The 16,961-nt window shown below is 40.0% G+C and overlaps 1 long non-coding RNA gene across 1 annotated transcript; it reads left to right on the forward strand.

The window, feature by feature from the left end:
* The first annotated feature begins 976 nt into the window (after nucleotides 1-976).
* Nucleotides 977-16,548, forward strand: LOC112846139 (uncharacterized). The gene is made up of 3 exons (XR_003218983.1): nucleotides 977-1,352; nucleotides 2,488-3,092; nucleotides 16,264-16,548. It is a non-coding gene; the product is annotated as an uncharacterized LOC112846139 (long non-coding RNA).
* Nucleotides 16,549-16,961: the final 413 nt, after the last annotated feature.

The following is a 16,961-nucleotide window of genomic DNA, read 5'->3' on the forward strand; positions in this document are numbered from 1 at the left end:
TGATGTATGGAATGAAAAATATTTTTTGGCAACTTCAGATTTCTGTTTTATATTATATGAGTTGGCAATTTTTTCTTTTTTTATCAAAAAGAAGCATAGATGAACAATGTTGTATTAACTGTTAGTGTATTGTATTGATGTGTCACGGTTTGCGGGTGCAAGCCGTGTGGGAATTAATTAGGACCAGGCAGCGGCAGCTCAAGTGCAGGTGAGAATTTATTAACAGTGATACAAATAAACAGAAATGGCGGGTGACACTAACAGGTAAACCTAAACTGGGAAAATTAACAAAGCAAACCAGAAACGAAGATGCAGGGAGGTCCGAGGAAACACACATGGAGAGACGCAGGGAGACCGAAGGGAAACAACACAGACAAACCAGCAACTAACAGAGGCAGACACGAGGTTTAAATACACAGAAGGATAACGAGGGAATGAGACACAAAAGGAGGGCACAGCTGGGAGTAATCCGACCTGACGAGACAGGGGAAAAGTAAACTGAACACACTGAGATAAGACAGAGACTTTTAAAGTAAAACAGGAAACACATACACGTAATGACACAGACTCAAAACGCAGACTAAACACAGGGATACACGGGTAGAAACGAATGAACACTAACCGAGGAAGAACAGAACCAAAATTACAATAATAGAAAACACAAAACGCTGGGTCAAAAGGACCCAGGATCATGACATGATGACATGTTTGAGGTACAGATGAACTCATCAGAGATTCATATGGATGTTGTTTAAATGTGGACTTGATATTGAAATATTTGTTAAATTGAAAAAATCATACATACAATATCTCACAAAAGTGAGTACACCCGTCAATTTTTTGTAAATATTTTGTTATATCTTTTCATAGGACAACATTGAAAATATGACACTTTGATATAAAATAAAGTAGTCAGTGTAGAGATTGTATAACTGTGTAAATTTGCTGTCACCTCTAAATAACTCAACACACAGCCATTATTGCCTAAACCGCTGGCAACAAAAGTGAGTACACCCCTAAGTGAAAATGTCCAAATTGTGCCCAATTAGCCATTTCCCTCCCTGGTGTCATGTGACATGTTAGTTTTACAAGCTCTTAGGTGCAAATGGGGAACAGATGTGTTGAATTTGGTATTATTGCTCTCACACTCTCTCATACTGGTCACTGGAAGTTTAACATGGCACATCATAGCAAAGAATTCTCTGAGGATCTGAAAAACAGAATTGTAACTCTACATAAAGAAGAATATTGACAACACCCTGGATGTGAGCTACAACATGGTGGCCAAGGCCATACAGCACTTTAACAGGACAGGTTCCACTCAGAACAAACCTTATGGCTGACCAAAGAAGGTTAGTGCATGTGCTCAGTGTCATATCCAGAGGCTGTCTTTTCTAAATAGATGTATGAATGCTGTCAGCATTTCTGCAGAGGTTGAAGGCATAGAGCAGGGGTGGGCAATCTCAGTCCACGAGGGCCGGTGTCCCTGCAGGTTTTAGATGTGTCCTCAAACCAACACAGCTGATTTAAATGGCTAAATTAGCTCCTCAACATGTCCTGAAGTTCTCCAGAGGCCTGGTAATGAACTAATCATGTGAGTCAGGTGTGTTGACCCAAGGTGAGATCTAAAACCTGCAGGGACACCGGCCCTCGTGGACTGAGATTGCCCACCCCTGGCATAGAGGGTCAGCCTGTCAGTGCTCAGACTATACGCCGCACACTGCATCACATGGCTGTTGTCTCAGAAGTAGGCCTCTTCGAAAGACAATGCGCAAGAAAGCCTGCAAACAGTTTGCTGAAGACAAGCAGACTAAGGACATGGATTCCGAGTGATCTGATGAGATGGTGTCGGGAACCAGTGCCTTGCTAAATAAACTGAGGATTAAGGTACTTGACTGGCCAAGCATGTCTCCAGACTTAAACCCTATTGAGCATCTGTAGGGTATCCTCAGAGGGAAGGTGGAAGAGCAAAAGGTCTCTAACATCCACCAGCTCCATGATGTCATCATGGAGGAGTGGAAGAGGATTCCAGTGGCACCATCTGAAGCTCTAGTGAACTCCAAGCCCAACAGAGTTAAGAGGGTGTTGGAAAATAATGGTGGCCACATAAAATATATACACATTTTGGGGACAGTTTGGACATTTTCACTTAGGGGTGTACTCACTTTTGTTTCCAGCAGTTTAGACACTAATGGCTGTATGTTGAATTATTTTGAGGTGACAGCAAATTTACACTGTTATACAACCTCTACACTGACTGCTTTACATTGTATCAAAGTGTCATATCTTCAATGTTGTCCCATGAAAAGATAGAATAACATATTTACAAAAATGTGAGGGGTGTACTCACTTTTTTGAGATACTGTACACGCTACATGCCTTTAATGTTATTTAAATGCCAAAGCAAAAATGCAATAACATTGAGACAAATAATGACTACCAGAGCAGTTTCTAAATCAAAAACATCTGCTCTCTTAACTATCACAGCAGCTACAGCAACCACAGCAGCATCACAAACAACGACAACAGTCACAAAAAACAACTACTACTGCAGCTCCTGCAACAACCACGACAACCACACTGGCCATTACAGTGGCACCAACAACCAGGATAGCAGCACCAACAACCACATCAACCACCACTGCAGCACCAGCATCGACCGCAGTCCCACTAACAATCATCACAACCACACTGACCAAGACATCAGTGCCAAATACCACTACTGTCGCATCAACCACCAGACCTCCAGGGCCAACAACAACTAAGGCCAGACCAACAAATACAACAGCAGCATTAACAACTACGGCCCCAACAACAACCACAACAGCAGCAGCAACGACCACAACCGCACCAACAACCACCACCTCTGCACCTACAACAACCACAGCATCTCCAGTGACATCCACCGCAGTACCATTAGCCACCACAGCCCCACCAATAACCACCAATGAAGCACCAACAGCCTCGACAGTTTTACCAAAAACCATGAGAGCAGCATCAACCACAAACCAACAACCACCACTGCAGTGCCAACAACCACCACAACAGCAATACCAACAATGACAGCAGTGACTTCATCATTAAAGAAACAGGTGATTCTCTACTTTTGCAAAGAATATGTAAGGTTTGTGAGATTTTTAAGCATTTACTGGGGTTACAGGCAAGGCTGTGCACCTACTTTGTGGGAAAAAAGACTGTGTCTAAGGAATACAATTTGAATTGCCAATAAATGACTAAATACTCAGAGAAGTACAGAATTTAACTGATTAACAGCAGAAACAAGTCTAGTGAAATGGTAAATGGCCTGTATTTGTATAGTGCTTTACTAGTCCCTAAGGACCCCAAAGCGCTTTAATTCAATTCAATTCAATTTTATTTATATAGCGCCAAATCACAACAAAAGTCGCCTCAAGGCGCTTTATATTGTACAGTAGATAGCACAATAATAAATACAGAGAAAAACCCAACAATCATATGACCCCCTATGAGCAAGCACTTTGGCGACAGTGGGAAGGAAAAACTCCCTTTTAACAGGAAGAAACCTCCGGCAGAACCAGGCTCAGGGAGGGGCGGCCATCTGCTGCGACCGGTTGGGGTGAAAGAAGGAAAACAGGATGAAAGACATGCTGTGGAAGAGAGACAGAGATTAATAACAGATATGATTCGATGCAGAGAGGTCTATTAACACATAGTGAGAAAGGTGACTGGAAGGGAAAAACTCAATGCATCATGGGAATCCCCGGCAGCCTACGTCTATTGCAGCATAACTAAGGGAGGATTCAGGGTCACCTGGTCCAGCCCTAACTATATGCTTTAGCAAAAAGGAAAGTTTTAAGCCTAATCTTGAAAGTAGAGATAGTGTCTGTCTCCCGAATCCAAACTGGAAGCTGGTTCCACAGAAGAGGGGCCTGAAAACTGAAGGCTCTCCCTCCCATTCTACTTTTAAATACTCTAGGAACAACAAGTAGGCCTGCAGTGCAAGACCGAAGTGCTCTAATAGGGTGATATGGTACTACAAGGTCATTAAGATAAGATGGGGCCTGATTATTTAAGACCTTGTATGTGAGGTGCAGGATTTTGAATTCAATTCTGGATTTAACAGGAAGCCAATGAAGGGAAGCCAAAACAGGAGAAATATGCTCTCTCTTTCTAGTCCCTGTCAGTACTCTTGCTGCAGCATTTTGGATTAGCTGAAGGCTTTTCAGCGAGTTTTTAGGACATCCTGATAATAGTGAATTACAGTAGTCCAGCCTGGAAGTAATAAATGCATGAACTAGTTTTTCAGCATCACTCTGAGACAGGATATTTCTAATTTTAGAGATGTTGCGCAAATGGAAGAAAGCAGTCTTACATATTTGTTTAATATGTGCGTTGAAGGACATGTCCTGGTCAAAAATGACTCCAAGGTTTCTCACAGTGTTACTGGAGGCCAAGGTAATGCCATCCAGAGTAAGAATCTGCTTAGATACCATATTTCTAAGATTTTCAGGGCCGAGTACAATAACCTCAGTTTTATCTGAATTAAGAAGCAGAAAGTTAGCGGCCATCCAGGTCTTTATGTCTTTTAGACATTCCTGCAGTTTAACTAATTGGTGTGTGTTACCTGGCTTCATGGATAGATAGAGCTGCGTGTCATCTGCATAGCAGTGAAAATTTATGCTATGTCTTCTAATGATGCTGCCTAGGGGAAGCATGTATAATGTAAACAGAATTGGTCCTAGCACTGAACCCTGTGGAACACCGTAATTGACCTTAGTGTCTGAAGAGGACTCTCCATTTACATGTACAAATTGGAGTCTATTAGATAGATATGATACAAACCACTGCAGTGCAGTACCTGTAATACCTACAGCATGTTCTAATCGCTCTAATAGGATATTATGGTCAACAGTATCGAATGCAGCACTGAGGTCTAGCAGGACAAGCACAGAGATGAGTCCACTGTCAGAGGCCATAAGAAGATCATTTGTAACCTTCACTAAAGCTGTTTCTGTGCTGTGCTGAGCTCTGAAACCTGACTGAAACGCTTCAAATAAGCCATTCCTCTGCAGATGATCAGTTAGCTGTTTGACAACTACTCTTTCAAGGATTTTTGATATGAAAGGAAGGTTGGAGATTGGCCTATAATTAGCTAAGACAGCTGGGTCTAGAGATGGCTTTTTAAGTAAAGGTTTAACTACAGCCACCTTGAAGGCCTGTGGTACATAGCCGATTATTAGAGATAGGTTGATCATATTTAAGATTGAAGCATTAATTAATGGCAGGACTTCTTTGAGCAGTTTTGTAGGAATGGGGTCTAAAAGACACGTTGATGGTTTGGAGGAATTAATTATTGAAGTTAACTCAGAAAGATCAATTGGAGAAAAAGAGTGAAGAGAGCTTTACACATCCAGTCATCCACCCATTCACGCACACATTCACACACTGGTGATGGCAAGCTACATGTAGCCACAGCCACCCTGGGGCGCACTGACAGAGGCGAGGCTGCCGAACAGTGGCGCCACCGGGCCCTCTGGCCACCACCAGTAGGCAACGGGTGAAGTGTCTTGCCCAAGGACACAACGACCGAGACTGTCCAAGCTGGGGCTCGAACCGGCAACCTTCCGATTACAAGGCAAACTCCCAACTTTTGAGCCACGATCGCCCCGCAGTGGGATATTTGCTTGAAACATTATAAAAGTTTTGAACTTTTTAAAACTTTAAAGCTTTTTACCAAGCTTTAGACATCCAGGAATTAATGTATCCAGCTAAGGAGCTTGGAAAGAAAAGTGTCTGGACTTCTTTAGGTTTTTTGAAGACATTTCACCTCTCATCCGAGAAGCTTCTTCAGTTCTAAGAGCAATTGGTGGAGATTCACAGATTTAAGCCCTATGGGAGTGTCAAGAGGGTCATGTACCCCCTATTGATCCTCTACCTAATCACACGAGCCAAAGTGAGTGGGTGTTAATGTGTCTGTGTCTATCCACTGTGAACGACCACCCCCAGGCCACAGAGCACAGTGTGGCCCACTCAACCTCACCACAGAGGAACACTACACCCACCCCAACATTCAGTTAACTCTCAGGCTACATAAGACAACAGACACGTGGGTTGAGTTGATCCTCTGTTATGGTCCCCTAAAAAGATCCAGGTGATGAGGGAAAGTAACAAAGGAGTCCAAGTCGAAAAAAGGAGACAGGAAGGCAAAATTGTTAAATGAAAGAGATTTATTAACATTTCTATTAATAACTGAACTAAAATAGACGGTCAAGCCACTATCACCATTTAAAGAAATAAACCAAAAGTCAGGCGTCAGTCAGTCAGAAAAGTAAGTGAAAAAGGATTAGTCACCAAGCACACTCCTCTCCACTGAGGAGGAGCAATCAATCACCAAACACACACACACAGCTCACGAGCTGCAAACCAATAAGGATCTCTGGAACTAGAACGCACCTTTCTCTGGCCTTAAGTAGTTCTAATTGGTGATTGGAGTCAGCTATACAAAAATGTGACACCTAAGGCAGGATATGGCAGGACACACACACACACACAAGGGTAACTTCAGGGGAGGAGCTAGGGTCGTAACAACCTCCACCTCTGCTCGATCACCCCACTTGAAGAGTCAAGTAAAGCACCCCTCTGACAGCTAAACCCATCTGTTCTCTGATTGGAATTATAAATTTATGATTGACATGACATTGACCAATCAGCTGAAAGGAAGAAAAATTGGGTCAAAATTCGTACTTGCAAGTTGAAACTCACACACAGCTAGGGAAATTAAGCACAGAGTTTTACAAATAGTTTTTTGCGTTTTATCTGTAACCAGATCTTAACAAATAAAATTTGTAACTTTAAATATTTTTTACAAACACATCTTTTTTTACACACACACACACACACACACACACACACACACACACACACACACCAAGTCTCATCTATAGATGCTGTGGAATTACAGGGATTATTTTACATAACCATCATCTTTATCATTGCATTAATTATCATTTTATTCAAGTGTTTATTGAAGTTGCTGGCATTATGTTATAATTTGTATTACAGGGGTTATCATAATCAAATATTAACATATTTATTACAGGTGCAGTTATAACCACTTTAAATCGTTGAGTTAAATCTATAATCTTAAAAGCTTATATGCTGAGTATTTTGTTACAGTAAAATAGTGGCTGAGCAAAGGCCTGAATGTAGTCAGCTTCTTGTTGCATTTGAGTTTGCCTAGCAACAGGTGACGCAAAGAGGAGGACAAGTCCATGGGGACCTCACCACCATATTTGGATGGATGCCAGAAAGGGGAACTCCTGTCTCTGCAGTTATCTCTTAAGATTGATCAGTGTCTGTAGAAGAGCCAAATAATGTTCTGTACATGCAAATTATGTGCTTGTAGACGCATGAGGGGGCGTCATAATACCCTGATGTTATAAAAGCAATCTGAAGTGTATTTTTGGTGGGGGATTTACAACTGATGGTTTCCAGTTTACATCTCCCCACGCTGCGTGTATTCATTAAAATCAATTGTTTGAACGGCCTTTTCTGGACTATCATTGTTTTACTCTCGTCCTCAATTTCGGACCCTTAACATTTGGTGCATTGGCCTGGGTTGAGGGGAGAGACACTTGGAGATTGAGACCGAGAGGGTCCGAGGCGCTCGAACGAGCAGACACGAGTCAGTGGTCGAAGTGAGTGGACATAAGCCGGCTTATTCAAAGGTAAGGCACTACCTGTTGAATTATTTCCAAAATGTGCCAGATTGGACATGAGAAATTAAAGTCTACTCACTGAAATTACTGGTAAATGTCTCTTTTGATTTTGGTGAAAATCTCATGAGAATTGAAGTTAAAGTAATGATAATGAAACGTTGAAAAAGGTAAAGAGAATAAGAGAAAATAAGTAAAGAGTAAAGAGAATAAGTGTATTTAAAGCAGTTGAACTGCAGATTGAATTTAGAGTTATAGGTTATTGGCGAAGAGTTTGTGACAGTTAAGTCTTAATTGAATATAAAGCCGGGCTTGGACATCAATAAGATTGCTTGTGTAGTTTTATGGGGTGTTTTCAAAGTATTATAAATTATTCTAGAACGGCAGTTGGACTGCTAAGAAGTGCATTGCTCAGACGTAACGGTTGCCAAGGTCAAGGACGCTTAGACCTTGTCCTCAGTTGAGGGATAGTCAGTTGGTCACTGTGGAGCTTGGGGCACTCCAAAATAACTAGTGGTTGGACCACTTGACCGTTTGGAACGGTATTTGCACTTTTTTGGGTAGCAAAGCTTGGAGCTTGGGCGTTGGACGCTTTTAAATTGAGTTAGGGATTTTAGAGATTAGACCAGAGACAGGTTGGACCTGATACTGGGTAATTGACAATAAAAAACTTGGAGTTTGTCCCTTGGAGGGTTAACTTAAAATTGTCTAAATTGTCTAGGTTTTAATAGGCCTGATAATACTGCAGTTGTAATTATAAAGACGTCTGTGTAAATATATTAAGAGACTTGTCTGAGTCTGTGAGTCAGGCTGGTATTATTTTTAGACTGTGTGTGTGTGTGTGTGAAAATGCAAATAAGGCAGCTGCAAGGTCTCTAGACTTTTAGGAAGTTTAGATAGAGACTGTTACACATTGCTGAACGCCTGTTTTGTTTATTACAATATTGTAAGTAAAGTTTTATTTCTTGCCATGACTGTATGACTGTTTGCTGGGTTTTGAGATAGGATACATAAAATGTTGATACTTATGACCGTTATTTGGGGTCTGAAAACTGAAATTGACTTTGAAATAATTTCATTAATAAATATGTCTGTAAGTGATGTCCCTTTTGGTGTTCAAGTAAGATGTTTTAGGATTTTTAGATGGGTTTCGTTTCAGTTTGAGATAATATACACAGTTACATTTGGGGTTCCTAATGTATTGTTGACTTTGAGTGATACATATAGGTGTAAGTCGTTTGATGTTTGTTGGGCAAAGGAGGACTTTAGAAGACTGTAAGTGGTTTTTCCTTTAATCCGATGACATATAAGTAGTTAGATTTGACAGACTTGTTTACACTTTGGGTTTATGTTAATATAGGTTGCAACGGGCACAGAGGAAACACAGTACAACATCTTAAGGGTTTAAAATAATAATAAATAAATGAATGAAGTTTCTTAAGGGCTCTTGTGTGTGTTTTTAGGGATAGTTTTTTGTGGGTTTTTAGGGGGAGTGTGTGTTGGTGGTGTTTGTGTGTGTCAAACGGGAGATAACATGTAAACAGAGGAATTAGAGACTAGAATGTCCTAGAAGGCAATAAAATGCAAATTAAGAAGCTGTGAACTGCTTAAACCACAGTTGGTTTCACAAGTACTGCTGCAAACAGTGTTGAATGCGTGTGTTTAAGACGCCATTTATGTTTATTAGAGGGTTATAAATAAAGTTTTGAGTTGCTGTAGTGGATGTATAGTAAGTGACTGAATTCTGATAGATGTATATATTCTGAGCCATGAATGGTGGTGTGTTTTATTTTTCAGTTATGTGTGTGTGGTGAGAAGTTGTGTGTGAGACGATGAGAGGTTTCAGTCTTGTTTTTTCTTTTTTTTGACTTGCTCTTTCTGATCATGGAAGGCATGTCCAAGATACTCGTATGAAAGCGTATTTTGAGTGATTTTAACTGTGTGAATGCTGTCAGTATTTGATTTGAATGTCTCTGAATGATTTGTCTGAGTGAGTGAAAAAGGGAGAAGTTTGAGAGAAAAGGCAGTGGGTGTGAGATGATTATGAAAGTATTGTGCGAATGATGTGACAAAAACTGACAAAAATGCAAAAACTTAGTATATTTAAAAGTGTGTGTGTGAGAAGAGGGTGTATTGTTTTTAGACCAAGACCTAGTAAAACTAAAAGAGGGTTTGTAGACTGTAAATAGGAAAAAACAAGTCTTTGATTAATTTGTAGAAACAGGAAAGAGAAACAGGAAATACTGTGCTCCTGTGTGTGTAAGAGGAAGGTGTGTGTGTGACTGATGATGTCAGGGGAGCACCCAGAGAAATAGACAGAGTTAAATTCTAAGAAGATGAAGCAAATCGAGGTTTTAAGATAAAAAAATGAATATAATACTAATTGTATGCTCTAGTGTGTCAATACAGGTGGGCGTCTCTCAACGTTGGAACCTTGAGTTCAGCAGCAGAAAAGTAGATTAAAAGAATTGGGAGAATAAGCCAGTTTTTGGCTCGAAATTGTGCGGCTGGATCTCTCACTTTGTCCCTGAAGCGGAGAAGAAGTTCAAAGGACAGTTAATCGCCTGATGAAGACCGATAGAACATCGTGGACTTGAATACAGCAGGCAAACGACAGTGCCACCGATCCATTAACACTGATGACGACTGACGACCAGCAGCAGCATGTAAGAGTAATGCAAGATGTACTGTGAAAATACAGGCTGGGCAGTTGAACAGTGGGATAAAGAATTGTGGAAGAGCACTGGACATTGAGTGATATTTTGCCATGCTGGGACTTAACTTAAAAGAAAGACTGTAAAGAAACAGAGAAGAAGACAACAGCTGAGTTGAGACTGTGTTTGCTGGAGCTTTGAAGCACGAACAGGACACTGTGAATGAAAAAGGACCAGTGAGAGGTGAAGCTGGACGAGTTTGACTGCGAGAATATAGGATATAATTGGATTGAAAATTGAAGCCTGAACTCATGAATTGTTTAGGGATGTCCACTACAGCATAACAAAGAGGTAAACATTAGAAAAGGTAAGAATAATGAACGAAAATAATTGTCATTACCTTAATGAATAGAAAACACACATACAAATTGTTACATGTGAGATTATTTTTGAAATGAATCAGAAGTGAGATAGTTTGAATCTAAGGCTCAGTGGTGAAATGGATAAATTAAATATGAATATATAGGATGCAATGAAGAAACAGCTTACACGTAGAGTACATTAACATGAATACATAGAAATGCAATGAGAAACTCAATGAATTAATTCAATGAAGAAGCAGTTTACACTCAATTAACATAAAATGCAAGGAAGAACACGCTTACATGCATGGCATAATTGGTATTTCTGACTAGAGACAGAGAAATGGGTCATTTAAGCACTTGTGGTAATAATGAAAATGTCTTAGTTTTGTTATTTTCAGGGGTAAAGCAGAACTGTACCAACTCTCCACAGCAGCAGTCGGAAGAAAGTTAGAAGTTAACATCACTGGATAAGTTAAGGCAAGTTTCTGGTTGAATTGTTCACAGAATCATGTGTCCATGAACCTGGAAAACAGGCCCTAGCTCCTGGCTGAAGACTAGGAGTGCTTTATTTAAGGTGGGAAATCAAAACAGAGGGTTAGTAATTTGGGGAAAAAGAAAACTGACTGCTTAACTGGAGAATTGGAAAGGTGTCTGGGAGACTGTGAAGCCATAGATGCAAAATAACACATACCCATACACACACAAACAGAAAATGCATTAACCTTATAAAGACAAGCTCCTGAAGCTTAATGCATAGAGACATTGATTAAAACCTGGTTAAGAACATAAGCATATGCAATGAAGATCGGCTTGCTACTTGTATGAGTGATAGAATGGTGTGAATGTTGAATAAACTGATTAAACTAGTTTAAAGGGGTGACTTAGCAGTGCTTTTGCACTGAGTGATCAAAACAAGTGATTAGTATAGAAAGAAAATGAAAATAATTCAATAATGTGATAAAGTTTAAACATGTATTTCTTTTGCCAAGTTAAATTGTTGAGATATGGCTGAGTATGGAAAAAGTTTGAGAGCTTGTGTGAATGTGGACAGAGGAGCTTGCTGTGTGTGTGTGATTGAGGCCTTAAAGGAGGGGTAGATTGTTCAGAGGTGCAAATTTGATTAGGAGGTTTATAAATTAGGGTTGACACATTGTTGTAAGGTGTTAGGCTGAATCTGAGTATGGTAAAGTGCTTAACCGGGGTTATTGTTGTGTAAAACGGTGCAGTTTGGACAAGGTTTTCAGTGGGTTGAATGGGTGAAATTTAAGATTGTTTGAAATTTTGTGGGGCTGTTGTTTTCATTTTAATAGAGGGAGTTTTGATAAACATGGACATGTCTAAAAGGGCCCATAGTTTTTATAACAGTGCACTTAGAAAAAACCTGTCAGGTGATTTTGTTTTGTACTTTGATGAGCTAACAATCAGCTCTCTTTTTTCATTTTGCTCTAAGCAGGCCTGGAAGAGAGTGAACTGACGGCGCGGACAAATTACCAAGTAAGGATTGCAGCGAGTCAATCCAGTCAAAAGTATAGAGAACTATTTTCCTAAAAAGGAAAAACGAAATAAAACAAATGATTGAGCTCATTTTGCTGATGTGGAGCATCTGATGACGTGCGCGGAAGGCTGCAGATCAGCAAAAAATATCATGTGTGAATGCATGTGAGTGAATGTGAATGACTGGACTAAGGTGGGAACGAGTAAATGTGGACAGACAATTTACCATGTGAGGAAAAGAAAGGGGATGCTTTGTTTTGCTTTTGCCATGAGCAGGACAAGTGGAAGACTTAATTCTGGGGATGCTGATGTTTGCTTGGAGGGAATTTTTGTTTTATTTACTGGGGTTGGATTATGTTATTACATTATAAAATGCTAAATGCTAAAAGGGAAACATTGTTTGATATAACTCATGCTACCATTAACTGAAGAAACACATGATTGATAACTGTTCTGTTTTAAGTTTTCTTTGTTGTAACACAGATTGGATCATAAAGGGGGAGAGTTGAGTATGAAATATAAAGTATAGGTTTTGTTTCCAGGAAATTCCAAGGATCCAGACTTTTGCATGGAGCAAGGACTTTGAGAAGATTTGACATGATGATTAAATTGATTTTATTCCTTAAGCACAGGTTTTCAGGGCCGGAGCAGATCCACCGGAGAGGAGGATTGTTGAGCTGTTCTGAGAGATGATATGACTAACCTTTTTCCTTTAATTTCTTAAGCCCGGGTGATGCATTTTGAGTTTTTGAGTTTTTATTTATTTGGACACATCTGGTGTGTCCAAATATAAAGGGGGAATTTAAGAGGTAATTTGAAATGGGTTCTAGGATCATTATATGACTTTTGGGGTTTTTGATAATTTAGATATGGTAAAACTGAGGCAGAAATTGTTATTTTTAAATAGAGTTATTTTTAAAGTAAAATGAAACTCCCCTGCTTGATTTAAAATAGGCGAGGCCAAAGGCCTGTAGCTTTTAACTGTATAGCTCTTAACTTGCAGGGATGGCGTGGAGTGTAATGAATGAATGCAAAACATGCTTACAGACACAAACATGACATAGATTTAGTTTATAGGGCAAAGGTGGAACACATGGTGCTTTGTTTCTGCTTAGCAACTAGTGAGGCAGACGGTGTTAAAGATAAGTATGTAATAAGTGAACAGGAAACATGTGAGGGTGAGACGGGTGAAACAAAATGTTGTAAATAATGGAAACTTGTGTAACTGGCATTAACAGTAATTTTTGCATGTTAGGTATATGCTTGAAGCAAAAAGAGGTGTAAATCCTGATAGAAATTCTGAAGCGTGCTTTCTAGCGGAGAGTTAGGCTGACATGGGGATGGTGTATATTTTACCCGGGGTGTGTTTAATAAAACTAAAAGTATTGCTCACACACATAAAGAGTATTGAGATTAAGTAAAGTTAATAAAAAGGATAAAGCCCAGAACATGATATTGTGAACCAAGTTTGAATAATTAAAGGAACATTGGATGAACACAATAGATTAGTGAGGTGGAGCAGAGAGAGGTTTTTGTTTTCTATCTTTTACAGGAGAAGATTTCAGGACCACAGCGACTTAGGGGGGCGAGAATCCTGGAAGCCCCAGATCGAACGGAACCAACCAGAGAAAGGAGAAAAACAGAGCACAAATACACCTAGTTGTTTATGTTACAAAGAAGGTCAAAAGCTTGTTAGACGTAGGTTATAATGGAAGCATAAAAGGGATGAGAGGAAATTTACATAACATAGAAATCCTGCAACAATTCGTAAATTGCCCAAACACAGTGTTCAGACCGGATATGCGCTACCCGTTAAAGGGGGCGAAGAAATCAGGCCTAAGTCTGAAAAATGAAATGGGTTAACTCGATAGAGGAGGTTTCCAAAGGTTGAGAAAATAATGTAGGACCTTTTACCAGGAGAAAGCTAATTGTATCTTTTACACTTTACAGTGTGCACTGAGGGAAGTTAGGAATAGTTTAAACTAGGATTGAAAAAATTAAACTAGGTGAAAAAGGGGGTGTAGCAAGTAGATTTAGGGCAGCTCACAGCCTGGCGTAAACGCAAGGTGCCGTCACACAGCTTAAGTTATTTGTTTGATTTATTTTATGACAAAATAATAAGGAAACATTGTTTATCAGTAATATTGTTTACAGGGTTCATATTGCATTGAATATGTTTGTCATCACATTCATTCTATTCACAGGTTTAGTTCATTTTATACACATTGCATATCTGTGCTTGTTTAGAGTTGATGTTCTATCCAAGAGGGTTTTAAGCTTCACTGGTGAGAGTGTCCAGGTGATACATGTTGAGGGAAGATGGGAACATAGCAGGTTAATTGCATGCATGCTTACAATACACATAAATCTAGTAGCAGGCCTGAGCGAGGGCCCAAGTGTCTTCTGCTTCTTATTTGAGACCTGCGCCAATTTAGTTTACTTAGTGATTGATGACGAGGGTCCATTCCACTAGATTTCCACTAGAGAGGGACCCAGGAAAGGAGCAGAGACCACTTAAGCATGAAGTGTTTTCAAGTGGGAGCTGGCGTTTTATTACTGGACCACCTAGATGTCGTGAGGTTATTGTCTGGTTTGCTGAGTCAGGGGACGACTAGAGAGGGTCAGAGCGAAGGTAGTGGACCTGGGAATGTGACGTCTTTGGAAGACGTCAAGAGAGGGAATTGTGGAATTACAGGGATTATTTTACATAACCATCATCTTTATCATTGCATTAATTATCATTTTATTCAAGTGTTTATTGAAGTTGCTGGCATTATGTTATAATTTGTATTACAGGGGTTATCATAATCAAATATTAACATATTTATTACAGGTGCAGTTATAACCACTTTAAATCGTTGAGTTAAATCTATAATCTTAAAAGCTTATATGCTGAGTATTTTGTTACAGTAAAATAGTGGCTGAGCAAAGGCCTGAATGTAGTCAGCTTCTTGTTGCATTTGAGTTTGCCTAGCAACAGGTGACGCAAAGAGGAGGACAAGTCCATGGGGACCTCACCACCATATTTGGATGGATGCCAGAAAGGGGAACTCCTGTCTCTGCAGTTATCTCTTAAGATTGATCAGTGTCTGTAGAAGAGCCAAATAATGTTCTGTACATGCAAATTATGTGCTTGTAGACGCATGAGGGGGCGTCATAATACCCTGATGTTATAAAAGCAATCTGAAGTGTATTTTTGGTGGGGGATTTACAACTGATGGTTTCCAGTTTACATCTCCCCACGCTGCGTGTATTCATTAAAATCAATTGTTTGAACGGCCTTTTCTGGACTATCATTGTTTTACTCTCGTCCTCAAGGGTAACTTCAGGGGAGGAGCTAGGGTCGTAACAACCTCCACCTCTGCTCGATCACCCCACTTGAAGAGTCAAGTAAAGCACCCCTCTGACAGCTAAACCCATCTGTTCTCTGATTGGAATTATAAATTTATGATTGACATGACATTGACCAATCAGCTGAAAGGAAGAAAAATTGGGTCAAAATTCGTACTTGCAAGTTGAAACTCACACACAGCTAGGGAAATTAAGCACAGAGTTTTACAAATAGTTTTTTGCGTTTTATCTGTAACCAGATCTTAACAAATAAAATTTGTAACTTTAAATATTTTTTACAAACACATCTTTTTTTACACACACACACACACACACACACACACACACACACACACACACACCAAGTCTCATCTATAGATGCACAAACATAAAATTTTCTGATATTTTGATTTACAAGGTTACAAAACTCAGTTCACAACTACACATTTGATTTACAAGTACAGTGGATACTTCTTATAAGTCCCAAGAGCTATACAATTCAAAAATATATATTGTTGATATCACGCAGTGGAAATTTGTGTTTTTATGTTTTATCAATCTGTGTATTGGTACATAGTGTTGATTATATTTGCATGATTTTATTGTGATATTTATATTGCATGTTTGTTTATTGATATTTATATTGCATGGTTTTATCCTCATATTTATATTGTGTATTTTAGTATTGTTGCACAATATTCTTCTAATCCACTGTGGACTAAGCAGACAATTGTAGGCACCTGTGAGGTGGAGGCGTTCCCCAGACTGACCTGTTAAAGGGGATAGTGAGCGCAGAGACAAGAGGAGAGACGCACGAAGGGTGAGCTGGAGAAAAAGAAATGCGTGTAAGCCTGCACATGTGTTGGAGGACCTGCTGCCTGACTGTGGGGTGCCACTAGTCGTTCGACGATCCAGTCCCAACGGCAGTAACAGCAACAGTGGATGGCGATGGCCGCAATTCACAGCAGGGCAGGGGTGCCCCTCTGCCTGCATCTGGCGGTGCTACGAGGAAGGCCGTGTTCAGGTGTGGAGTGGGCGGGACTGTGCGGTGACGCGCTGTCAGGAGGAGACAGGTCTGCGACAGGAGCCCCCTCCTTGTTCTTCTGGCCGGCGTGGTTTCCATTCCGGAAGAGAAATTCCTCTCCTGTTTCAGATAAGGAACATCTGCCCGCGTGTGGCTGAACTCCACCTCTGCTCGAGGCAAGGAAAATGGCAAGGAAAAAAATGTTCGTGTCTTGTTGTCAGCTTTCAATTAAGAAAACATGTACCAGACACATTCCTTAAGTTCCACTCACAAGTATCTTAAAACAATATGAAACACTGGTTTTTGCTTCACATTGTAAAATACTGGCAATGTCCCACCTTTAACTGTCATTACTGCACAACAAGACAACAAATGCTCTGACCTGAGCTCTTATCTTTAT

The sequence above is a fragment of the Oreochromis niloticus genome, linkage group LG3, assembly GCF_001858045.2.
Source record: "Oreochromis niloticus isolate F11D_XX linkage group LG3, O_niloticus_UMD_NMBU, whole genome shotgun sequence".
NCBI lineage: Eukaryota > Metazoa > Chordata > Actinopteri > Cichliformes > Cichlidae > Oreochromis > Oreochromis niloticus.